General features: G+C 49.2%; 2 protein-coding genes across 4 annotated transcripts in view; one reads left to right on the top strand and one right to left on the bottom strand.

The window, feature by feature from the left end:
- The window catches only part of CSTB (cystatin B), a 449,713-nt gene that overhangs the window by 240,560 nt on the left and 196,907 nt on the right, over positions 1 to 12,246 (top strand). The window lies entirely within an intron of this gene.
- TRAPPC10 (trafficking protein particle complex subunit 10) overlaps positions 1 to 12,246 on the bottom strand; it is an 89,199-nt gene that overhangs the window by 75,863 nt on the left and 1,090 nt on the right. The window lies entirely within an intron of this gene.

Genomic DNA, 12,246 nt, shown 5'->3' with positions numbered 1-12,246 from the left:
TAGTAACTTCTCCAATAAAACGCATCTCTCACTTTATCTTAAGCTGTTGAAGACATCCAGATTATTTTAGTCTGCTAACAAAATGGGTGTATTCAACCATCTCATGGGCAACGTCTCAAAGGCATTAGATTTACCTCCACAGGCTCCCTGGCACTGAGGGGTGGCAAAGACGATGCAGACTGCAGCCCAATATAACCAAGTGCTGTGCTGAGAGACCTGCATTTGGAGCACTGCTGTGTCTTCCCCTCTGAGGACCTCCTCCGCCATGGAGTGGCTGGACTGGGACCAGATGACCAGTTCCAAGGCCCTTCCAAGCAAGGGATTCTAGGAGTCCACCTTGGAACAAATAAGTCAAACGAAATGTATACTTTTCCTAGCCTTTGCTTTACAGAAAAATTTTCAGAAAGAGCCATTCTTAAAGTATGCTGTTAAGGGAAGAAAGCTCCAGCTCTCCAGGAAGCAGCAGTACATTCCTGTACTGGGTGGGACTTACAAGGGTGAAAGAGAATACAGGCATTACCCCTAACAATGGTGTATACACTTGCCCAAGACCAATAATGCACACATGAATTAACTGTTCAACGGCTTTTGGTAAAACAGACTTTCAAATGGATGATAGAAACATCCAAGGTCACAAACTGGGAGGCCATGTCTGTAATTACCCACAATCACGTATAAAACGTGCTTGCTATACTTCTTGTATAACATCAGCACAGCAAGGAAAATTAATGGATTCTTCAAATTAGTCACTCTTTTGCGGGAAAACTAATACCAAATGCATCTTCACAGAATATGGAAACCCTCCCCAGTGGTCCTCTCAGAGTACTTACCTGCACATAAAAGGCTTTCACATTTGGGGGTTGGAGGTGGGGAGTGAGGCTCAAAAGAAAAAACAAACAAGATCCATATGTCATCCAGATTCGGGAAGTAAAAGCCGAGGTTTATTCTGTGCCCTAAAATGACTGGGGAATGGACCCCCATTTCTGTGTAAACACACTGCCCTCCCTTCATTGCGAGGTGCATATATGAGAAGAAACCAGTGGGCCCTCCCACAGCTCTTTACTGCAGAGGACAACTCTAAAGAAAAGTCATTCCTACAGTCAACATGATGGGGATGATGGGGATCACCTTTATCTTCGGTTGTCCCGCCAAAATGCCAACTGTAGTTCACACGTCAGTATGTCCTGCCATTTCACTGCTGGCGGTCAAGTTATGCCTCCCCCATCCAGCTTCCAGCTTCATCCCTGACCCTAACTGTTGCATCACCTCAATCCAAAACCCCAGCAATCCCTGAAGGAATCCATCCCAACAGACACACACACAAAGCTACTTGATTCAGGACTACCTGAAAGAGCAAAAGCAATTTCCACAGATAGCACCCAAGTAGAATAACCACAGAACATCCACAAGCCACATGGCAGAGTACTACAGGACTGTTAAAGCAACAGGAAAGATCTCCAGGAAACGTGGAGAGAAAAAGCCAGGGGCAAAAATGTGTCTTGGTCTGCAATTTCCTATCTGAGGAGGGAAGCACAAATGTGTATGAATTTTTTTTTTTTTTATGATAGGAGAATACTTAGATAAGGGAAGGGTCAGGGTGGAAAGGACAGAAATAACACTACATTGCTTATAATTATACCTTGCTTGGAAGATTTGGTTTCAAAAGCAAGCATTTCATATAATTACAAAACGAAGTTAAATGCTTAAAAAGTTTTCCCGAAAAATATCAGAAAAAAATCAAACAAAGTGAGTTAAATGCACGTGTGGCTGGCAGTACAGCCACAGAGAAAGAACTCTGGTGAGACTGGTGGTCAGACCATGTGCTCCTGGTGCAATATGTCCAAATGCCACAGAGAACCAGTAAAAGCATTTTAAATCTGTGCTCCTGAGTCACTGTTGAAGCAGTGTCAGAGACTGTAAAGGTAGAAGAAGGGGCTCCCAGGACCTGTGGCATCCGCTAGGTGTTTGATAAATGCTCGTTCCCAGGCCCGCCCTGCCTCACCGAATCAGAAACTGGGGTGGAGCCCAGCATCGGGCTCTAACAAGCCCACTAGGGGATTCTGATGCAGCTCAAGTTGGAGAAGGCCCTACCTCTGTCAGCCCCAAGTATCCACAGAATGAGAAGAAAGAAAATACAGAAGATCCAGCAGCTCATTAAAACCCCTAGGTCCGGGGATCCCTGGGTGGCACAGCGGTTTAGCGCCTGCCTTTGGCCCAGGGTGTGATCCTGGGGTCCCGGGATCGAGTCCCGCGTCGGGCTCCCAGCATGGAGCCTGCTTCTCCCTCCTCCTGTGTCTCTGCCTCTGTCTCTCTGTCTCTCTCTCTCTCATAAATTAAATCTTTAAAAAAAAAAAAAAAAAAAAAAAACTAAGTCCTGAAACCAAATCAAAAAGACCAGTGTGAACTTAGGGTGTATTTTATCTTTAAATTCCTAGCTCTGTCCCCTAAAAAGAAGACCCAACAGCAACCAGGAGTCCGAGCACGCAGACCAGGGTCCTGACAAACCTTTTCCCATTAAGAAGCAGCAGGGCTTCTTGGAGAAACGGCAGACTCTGGGGCCAGGGCAGGAAAGGCATGTGGAACACTTAACACAACAGAGAGCACAGAAACTCTCAGGGTTCGTCCAACTCGGGGGGCCCACTAATCGGCAAAGATGAAGCAGCCTGCAGGGCAGTAAGGACAGCAGGGCCACGGCCATGGGCTGTGACAGAGCAGGTAGGTTGAAGCCTTAGATTCAAGATACTTTAAAACAAAGTAACTGATCAGCACGAGGGCCCCCCCCACCCCCCCCACCCCCCCCACCCCGAGTGAACCAACTCACCCTGAGAACAGCTACAGAGGAAGGGAGTGAGGCGCTGACTTTTTTTTAAGATTTTATTTGTCAGAAAGAGAGCGCGAGCGGGGAGCAAGGGGAGGGCAGAGCGAGCAGCTGAGCAGGGAGCCCAAGGGACGGGGGTCACGACCTGAGCCGAAGGCAGGTGCTTCCAACGGAGCCACCCCGCGCCCCGCGAGCCAGGCATGTAGTCTGCCTTTCCCACACAACTACCCTACTGGGTAAGCGAGGGACACACACGCACACTTGGCACAGACACATTCCTGCTAACAAACGAAGAAGAAGCGGGAACACTAGAGTCCGACCATCCCGCACCCACAGGGCTGAGCGACAGGGCGAGGGCCGCTCCCCCCGACACCCCTGCGGAGCCTGCGCACCACCAGCCGGGAGAGTCTTGCCAAAAACACGCAGCCTGAACCTGACCCAGCCCCCGGCTCCAGGGACCACCTTCCGGGAGACACAGAACCCCCAGGACAGAGGATGGCGGTCACGCGGGACACAGCCGGCCGAGTGGGAGAGTGAGTGTGACTCGGCCACGGACGGAGGACCTGGGCTCCTCGGGAACCGGCCAGGAGCCGGAGGGAGGCCGAGGGGGACCCGAGATTAGAAGAGACTCAAGACCTCATCTGGATACTAATTAATTCAAAGGCTTTAAAAGAAAGAGACACACTGAAAATGTGAACGCTGAATATTTGATATCGGGGACAGTATTTTAGGTATGATAAAGGCTTTACAGTTCTGGTTTTAAAAGCCCTGCTCTCTCAGAGATGCGCTGTCCTGAGCGACACCCGCCACCTCGGCTCCGGCTGCCGTGACACAATACGACAGGCTGGCTCCCGGCGCCCCACTGGCTCCACTTGTCTTCCCCCGGCTCCCGAGCCGGGAAGTCCCAGGCCAAGGTGCTGACCACTCGTGCAGGAGCCTGGTCTCCTCCTGCTTGGGGCCCTTCCCTGGTGTGCACGAGGGGGTGGGGGCAGCACCCTCGGCCCCTCTCATAAGGCCACTGGCTCGACCCTCAGGGCCCACCCTCCGTTCCTCTCCAGGCTGCTCTCCGCCCAGGGCCCTACCGGCCACCCGGGGACCCCATCTCCAAATGCCGTCACCCTGGGAGCCAGAGCTCCAGCACACGAGCTGGGAGAGGGGAGACACCTTCCGTCCGTAACACACACCTGCCTGCGGGGCAAGAACGTGATGCCCGGGGGCTGCTTCAGAGTAACACAGGGTTACAGGGAACGAGGCTCAGGGAAGCAAGACTGGGCAATTCTCCCAACTGCTGAAGCTGGGTAGACAGGTTTGTGGGGTTTTGTTGGACTACTCCACTTTTGCACACGTTTGTAAGTTTCCATAATAAAAAGTATGAAATGCTACAATTCTCCCACTTCCCTTATCCTTCTCTTTCCTCCACAGCACTTATCACTGATTACATAATTCGCTATTTATGCGTATCGTGTCCCTCCTCCCCCTGGTGGAAGCGCTCCGAGGGCTGGGGTCTTTGCTGCTGGATGTAACCCCAGCCCCTGCAACAGTGCCCGGCCAGGCCAGGCGCCGAGCGCACCCCTGCTGACCCCAACTGGGCAGCCTCGCCAGGCCCCTTCATATCCTACGCCAGACAACCCAGGGTCCTCGGACACGGACACCCCGCGCAGAGGGAACAACAGTGCTGGCTGTCAGAACATGTTCTCACGATAGGAATGCAATTTTAGAATGGGTAAGATTATACTGGCGATTTCTAGTGTGGCTGACTTACCAGCCCTTAGATTGCTGAACCAAAGGAAGCGCGGTTTTTATTTTACTTAACTTTGTGGCAAAGGCTTTCTCTGAGGGGTAATTTTAGGGAAAAGCCCCCCTTCCTTCCATCTGGGCAGATGGTGTCTGCCTCCCCAACTGCTTGGTAAAGTGGTAGTAGAGGAGGAGCCAGGCACCTCGATGCTGATCCTCACTGCGCTATCACACACTGAGAGGTCCTGGTCGGGCCCAGCGCAGCCGGCCCTCGGATCTTCGTCTTCAAAATGGGCCCTCGGACGGCCCATCCTGGTGTTCACCTGCACGCTTAGAAACTTACTAACTGATCCAGCTGATCTAAAAGTACCCATAAACGGTGAGCTAGGGAGGTAGTAAAAATTACTACCCATATGAGTTATTGTTAGCTCCATGGCTCTACCTAAAATTGTAGCTCTAGAATGTATGCAGCTAGTTCCAAATGCTAAACAGATCTGTTAAAAACAAGAAAAATTTCCAAACATACAACAGTTCCCAGCGAAACCAAGGTCTAAATCTGTTGTCAGTTTCTTCATAATTTCTCTACTCACTTTTTTTTTAATTTTGCAAACAAGGGCCTAAAATAATACGAAGGAACAAAACATTATGGAACATGAGTGGCAAGAAGCCAAGTAAAGACATTTATTTCCCTAGGGGAAAATAATAAAAGAGAGATTACAAAAAATGTTCACTATTTCTAAGAGATCATCCCACCTTGTGTCAACATCTAGAGCCAAAATCCCAGATGCCAAGAAATCATCCCCCTGGTCAACAGTTCAACGAGGACAAACCTCTAAAGACAGAAGCAGCGATATAAAAACCAGAGAAGCACAATGGATGCTGGCTGATACGCACCAGACACAGATGCTGTGGTGTAGGAAAGGACCCGGCCCCCAAACAACATGTCCACGCTCGACCCCCAGAACCTGTGCATGGGACCGGATTTGGAAAAAGGATCTTTGTACGTGTAATGAAGTTCAGGCTCTCAAATGAGATCACCCCAGATCATCTGAGTGGGCCCTAAATCCAACGACAGTGTCCTCATACGGGACAGGAGAGCAAATGCAGAGATAGAGGAGCCGCACAAAGACAGGGCAGAGACCTGAGCAAAGCGTCAAGGGCCACTGGGAGCTGGAAGAGACAGAAGGATCCTCCCTGGGAGCCACAGGAGGGAGCACACAGCCTACCAACACCTTGATTTTCAACTTCTGGTCTCCAGAACTGTGAGAGAATAGATTCCCCTTGTTTTGAGCCACTAAGTTTCTGATAATTTGTTACAACAGCCCTAAGAAACTAATGCATATGCTATAAAATACAAAAATAGAACGCATTTTTCCTAATGCTATTCCAATTCATGTTTTAGACATGTTTTTTACTATACTTCTTAAATGTCAAAGAAACACGGCTGAACACGTAATTCAGAAGAGGTCCAATCACCAATAAACATATAAAAAGGACTTCACTAATCATCAGGTAAATGCACCCCCAAACAACTACGATGACCTTGGGCTGGACAAAGATTCTAGATACAATATCAAAAGCACAACCCAGGGATCCCTGGGTAGCTCAGCGGTTTAGTGCCTGCCTTCGGCCCAGGGCGTGATCCTGGAGTCCCGGGATCGGGTCCCACGTCGGGCTCCCTGCATGGAGCCTGCTTCTCCCTCTGCCTGTGTCTCTGCCTCTCTCTCTGTGTGTATCTCTCATGAATAAATAAATAAAATATTAAAAAAAAAGCACAACCCACACACAAAAAATCTGGTAACTAGACTTCATCAAAATTTAAAATGTACTTCAAAAGATAGCACTAAGAAAATTAAAAAGACAGCCAAAGACTAGGAGAAAGTATTTGCAAACCATGGATCTGACAGAGGACACGTATCAGCAAAAATCATAAACTCTTATAACTCAATGATGATCTAATTTAAAAATGAAAAAATATCTGAATAAACATTTCACTGAAGAAAGTAGACAAATGGCTGATTAGGAAGGGCAAAAATGCTCAACTTTGCTAGCCATGAGGGAAATGCAAACTAAAACCAAAATCAGATACCACTTCGCGTCCACTGGGACAGCTACGATAAAGAAGACAGACAGGTGTGTGTCCACAAGAATATGGAGCAACCGAAACCCTCAAACACTGCTGGTGGGGATGTTAACTGCAGACACTTGGGAAGACAATCCAGCAGTTTCTTAAAAAGTCAGACATAAGCTGATCATGCAACACAGCAATTCTGCCCCTGAGAACCTTCACACAAAGGACAGGAACTCATGCCCACGCACAGGTGTGCGAATGTTCCCGGCAGCGTTACTCCCGACACCCCAAAATTGGAAACAACCTAAAAGTCCATCGGCTGGTGAACACAGACAAGATGTGGGCCATCCGTACGGAGGACTACTACCCAGAGGTGAAAGAAGGAACGCACGACAGATGACGGCACAACTCCACAAAGGAGGATGCTGAGCCTCCAAATGCCGCTGAGTGAAAAAAGCCGCACAATCTCATTTCTACGAAAGGTCTAGAAAACACCAGCGTTGAGAGAGAGGTTGCCCACGCCCAGGGGTGGGAGCAGGGATTACCTGCTCAAGAGCATGAGGGACCCGACGGGTGATGGAAGTGGATCGTGGTGCCGGCTGCACAGCTCTGGGGACGAACGGGGTCCAGAGTTGTGCACGTAGGATGGATGACCCTCACTGTACCCGGATGAAAGCTCAATGCAGCGATGAAAGAAAACTTCTGCGTGTGTTGCGGAGCCGTGTCACTCGGAGTGCACCTCTACACGGGGCGATTCGGAAGCTGCCTCCAATATCTGAACTGCTCTTACCTTCTGACCCAGCAAGTCCATTTCTGGATTCCATTCTTTGTTTAAAAAACCTATTCCTCCTTTGTTTATGTGTTCTTAAGGCTTAAAGGTGGTTTTGAAAGTTACAGATATATCTTCTTTCAAGGCTTCATCTACATGCCAGGTTGACAGACCTCCAATCCTACACATTCCACCTCAGAAGCCAAATACTCAACCCAAGAATGCTCCGGTTTGGTCTCCAGTTTCCACAGACTTGTAGTAAAGAAACCGTATCTGAACTCAATTCAGAGGAACCAGTTCAAAGAATATGGTCCCTAGCATACCAGTTAGCTTTATTTCTTTTACCAGATTAACATATATTCCCTGGATTCAAAAACTCCAGGGAATGTTGCAATATCAAAAAGACTTAAGCACAGAGCAGTTTAACTAAAACCAAGTCTGAGTGATCAGGGTTCAAACCATCCAAGCATTTCCCACAAAGCTGTCTTATCTCGATGAGACACGTGTTGGGAGAAAATAACTCTACGCTGTCCAAAGCCTCTAACTTATGGAGGCGTTAAAGATAGCACGGTGTTTCCCTTAGAGACGCTCACTCACTTATCTATTTCGTTTATTCGACAAGTATTTACTGAGCACCTACTGTGTGCCCAGCACCGCTGCAGCTGCCAGAAGCACAGGAGTCACCAACAGAAATTCGGACCCTCTCACTGTAGCTGGCAGGCAGCCTGGGTCAGGGGTGGAGAGAGACAATAAGCCAAGAAAAAACAAATGTTTGTGTCAGGGGGATGCTGAGCCAAGAAGACTGAATAGTCAACAGTGTGCCAAACAGGGAGCGGGGTGTGGGAGGTAGTATGTGAGCAACTACCAGAGTGAGGGGGAGGCAGTGAGGGGGGCCAGAGAGCAGTGCAGGCTCGTAGGAAGGGGAAGGCTGGGGGAGGTGAAGGTACAGCCAGAAGCCAGGCTTGGGGGTCCAGGGCTTGTAAGTCATGGAGGGGCTCCTGGTCCCCAGAAAGGTCTGCGAGTGTTATGCTGCTGAGAAGGTGGCTAGCCCAAGAAGGGTCCGAGCAGAGGACTGCATGCCTCTCGGGACCCCTCGGACGGGCACCCGGGTAGCTCAGGGGTTGACCATCTCCCTTAGGCCCAGGGCATGACCCCGGGGTCCTGGGATCAAGTCCCACATCGGGCTCCCTGCATGGAGCCTGCTTCTCCCCCTGCCTGTGTCTCTGCCTCTCTCTGTGTCTCTTGTGAATAAATAAATAAAATCTTAAGAAAAAAATAATATCTTCTAAGACCAAACCACTGTGAATACACATGAAATCAGGTTCAGAGCAGTCACAGAGCCCAGACTCGAAGGGAGGCAGGAGAGCCGCAGCCGGCTCCGAGGCCAGCAGGGCGAGGAGGCTGCCCGAGGCAGAGCCATGCTGCCCTCCACACCTGGATCCACAGCTCAGGCCCAGGCAGCTGTGCAGAGACAGTGGGGGACCGGCGTACCCTGAGACCACACGCAGGCGACGCCACGTGATCCCCATGAAGAGACGCTCTGACACCTGGGGAAAGCTTCTCTTAGACGACAAATTCTTTAGCCCGTCACTCGCACTTCCATCGAAGACGAGCCCCTCGGCCCTTCCCGTGTCAGTGTGGGGGCCCCACCACGCTGCCGACCACTCCTTTCCAGGCAGAGACCAGCTCCTGCAAGGTCCGCCACGCTCGACTATCTCGGACATTCTTCAGAACTTAAGAACAAATATCAGGCCCTTGCATTTCATTTGCATAAACCAAATTTTAATAGAACCACTTCTGAAACACATCTTGTAAATCAGGCCTGTAAGCAAAAGTTCAAACAGAGAAGCACTTTTTACTTCAATGTCACCAGTTCAAACCCACCCTAGAGTTGGGTTAACATGCTAGTCACAGGTGTTTCCAGACCATGTACCTGGGTGCCTCCGTGTACCACAGCAAACCCACAGAGGCCCCACAGGGCATTCTGAATTTAAGAGGAAAATGCAACGCCAGAGATGGACCGGACCCCACTTGAGGTATTCAGTTTCAGTATTAGATGCTGGTACATTCCTCTCCATGGCATCACTATGTCACAAAACAGCGGGGTTGCTATGATAAAAGGAAAGTACCACAAACAAAAACCAAAAAACCACAGAGGGCGGCAACGTCCATTGGACTCCCAAGCTAGAGAAGTTGTGCAGTGCCCAAGAGGTGCAACCATCCCATTAGTATGTCACCACGGTTATCCAAGAATGAAATAAAAATGTTTCTTCTAATTTATGTGTATGACTTTCCCCAATAACGACTGTTAGGGCATAATACTTATTTAATAAAATTAGTTGGACCTAACGATTTAATAAATGGAGTTATTCAGTATTCTCGTTAACCTAGAGATGCCATGACAAAGTTACCGAGACACAAAGGCACAGTGAACAAATGAAGTTCAGGACTTACTCCTTAGCAGCTAACAGTCTGGCACGCTGATGCCTCTTCTGCGTGCTTTACACACGTTCATTCTTTCAACTCCGCATCAACCCTATGAGATTGGTACCGTGGCCATCCTTATTTCACAGATGAGGACGAGCTGGTCCCACATAAAGGATCCACGTGTGCTTAAGCATGCGCGGGCACGACGGACACACGGAGCCAGGCAAGGGCATGTGGTAGCATTTCAGTCCTCGAACAGTTGAGGTTTCTGAGGACAAACGCTTCTCCTGCGTCTCAGCTGTTGATTTGTTACCAGCTTAAGAATTCAGTATGAACCAAGGTCTGCATTTATGTGCATCAATTGGGAAAAAAAGATATTTTAAGTGACTTTTCTGGGACTCAGACTGCGACAGTGGTCAAATCACAAGCACCACACTTACGGGGTGGGTGAAAAATTAACAAGGTGCACATTTATAAACTTTAACCTGGGGGGCGGGGTCAAACTCCACACACAAAGCATCATGGCTTTACTCATTTTTGTTGCCTTTCCCCCGCTTTCAAATGTATAGATGTGGAACCCCAAATAGAGAGATCCAGAAAAGTAAACCACACAGTCTAAGAAGTGACTGGTAAGATGAGATCATCTGCATGGCGCATTGTGATTTTTCAAATACTATACAATTCTTTGTTGACTGTATATTCTAGTCTTGTCACGATGCTAACAGCCCACAAAGAAATGCCACAAATCAGTGGAATTACAATAACTTTGTCCACAAAAGGAGAGAGCTGGAAAAGGAACGGGTCTTCCCCAACATACCCTTGTAACAGAAACCTGTCTTAATCTAAAGCAGAGAACTGACCCAGTGCTTGGGGAAAAAGAAAAAAAATCTAAGCTAATACTTAAATTTAGATCAAATAAATCTGCTGGGTTTGCTTCAGTTGAACTGTACATTTTTCATGATTAATGAATTATGCTACAGGCACTCAAATTGCTATGAGCAGGTAATGCATCAGCCGTCATCACACCATCAGCACCGCTATTTCACAGATGGTCTCTGGTACTTACTAGCCTAACTAGTCTGGGGTCTAAGCAGATCCCCTGCTGAGGCTGTTGGTAAGAGGCAGCTAGGCAGCAGGTTCAGAGGCTCTTAGTTATGGAGTGAAGGCCATAAAAAATGTTTAGGTAGCTTCAGAATATTATTAAAATAACTCAGCAAGCTTTCAAGTAATCGTGCATTGTAGTTACCGCTCGGCTCTGGGGACTTTCCGTTCTTCTCCCAGCAACACACATCTAACTGGTTCCTACACTTACTTGAACACACTCTACATCCTCCTCAGAAAGCTCCACTCACAGTTCACTTCGACTCAAAGTGTCCTAAATTCCAAGAGCAAAAGCCAAAGCAGCACAAACTGTGCTCTCATCGGAAAAGGAACAAACCCGACTTCACAGGGGATCAGGCTGCTGAGGATAGCCAGGTGTCCCGGGAGCAGAGCCACTGGGAACACAGATGTGTTGCAAACTAAGAGGTCATGTACATGACATCAAAACTTCCAAGAATAAGGAGCCTCGGGGTGGATTCTTCAAAAGCAATTTTCCTACTGCCTTTGTCTACAGGGCTTAGGCCAACTCCTCCCTTCAAACCACAGGCTGGAGGCCGGAGAGAACGGGACAGATAAAGAAAGTATGGGGCAAAAACCAGGGCAAGTGCCTCCCAGAGCCGCAGCCCCAAACACGGAAACACCCAAGTGTAATTTCAAGTGTGAACAGGGAAGCCAGCTTTTCTCCACGCTAACACACCTGTCCAGTTTAGAGAGCCCTTTTTTATTATTCCAGCTAACTTGTCTGAAAGTTTACCGACGGCACTTTCTTTCCTGGGACTCCGACGAGTGGAAGGCTCTGGCCTTTACGACAGAGACGTCGTTGGCCCACACAACACTGCATCCAGAGGCTGCGGCTACCTTCTACAGGAGACGACGCTGTCCCCTCTGTCCCCTCGCTGTCACGCAGGTGGGCATGAAAGTAAACGCTAAACACGCCGGTCACTGTCTGCTGGGAGAGCCAGCTACTCAGTCCATCATGAGATTCAGGAACTTCCTCCCCAGAACTGTATTTACAGGACGCCTGCAGAACCCTGTCTAGGCCAAGGGGTGCGAGATGCAATTAGATGATGCGGATTCTCCCGAGCTCAGGGGCTGTGGGCACTGGGGGAGGCGTTTCCAGGGTCTGCGTTATACGGGGGACACCCGGCAGGATGACCACCGGGGGTGCGGCTCCTCTGCCCCAGCACCTGGAGAGCACCTGCGGGGGGGCCTCCAGGTCCGCGTGCACCTGTCCTCTGGGGCTGAAGGTGGAGCAAGCTCTAGAGACGACCGAAGTCAAGACGCCCCGCCGACAAATATAGGGGGGGAGGGGGGCGGGGAAGAAAC

Source organism: Canis lupus, chromosome 31, assembly GCF_003254725.2.
Source record: "Canis lupus dingo isolate Sandy chromosome 31, ASM325472v2, whole genome shotgun sequence".
Lineage (NCBI taxonomy): Eukaryota > Metazoa > Chordata > Mammalia > Carnivora > Canidae > Canis > Canis lupus.
Note: the sequence above shows the minus strand (reverse complement) of the source record. Positions and strands in the feature narration are given on the sequence as shown.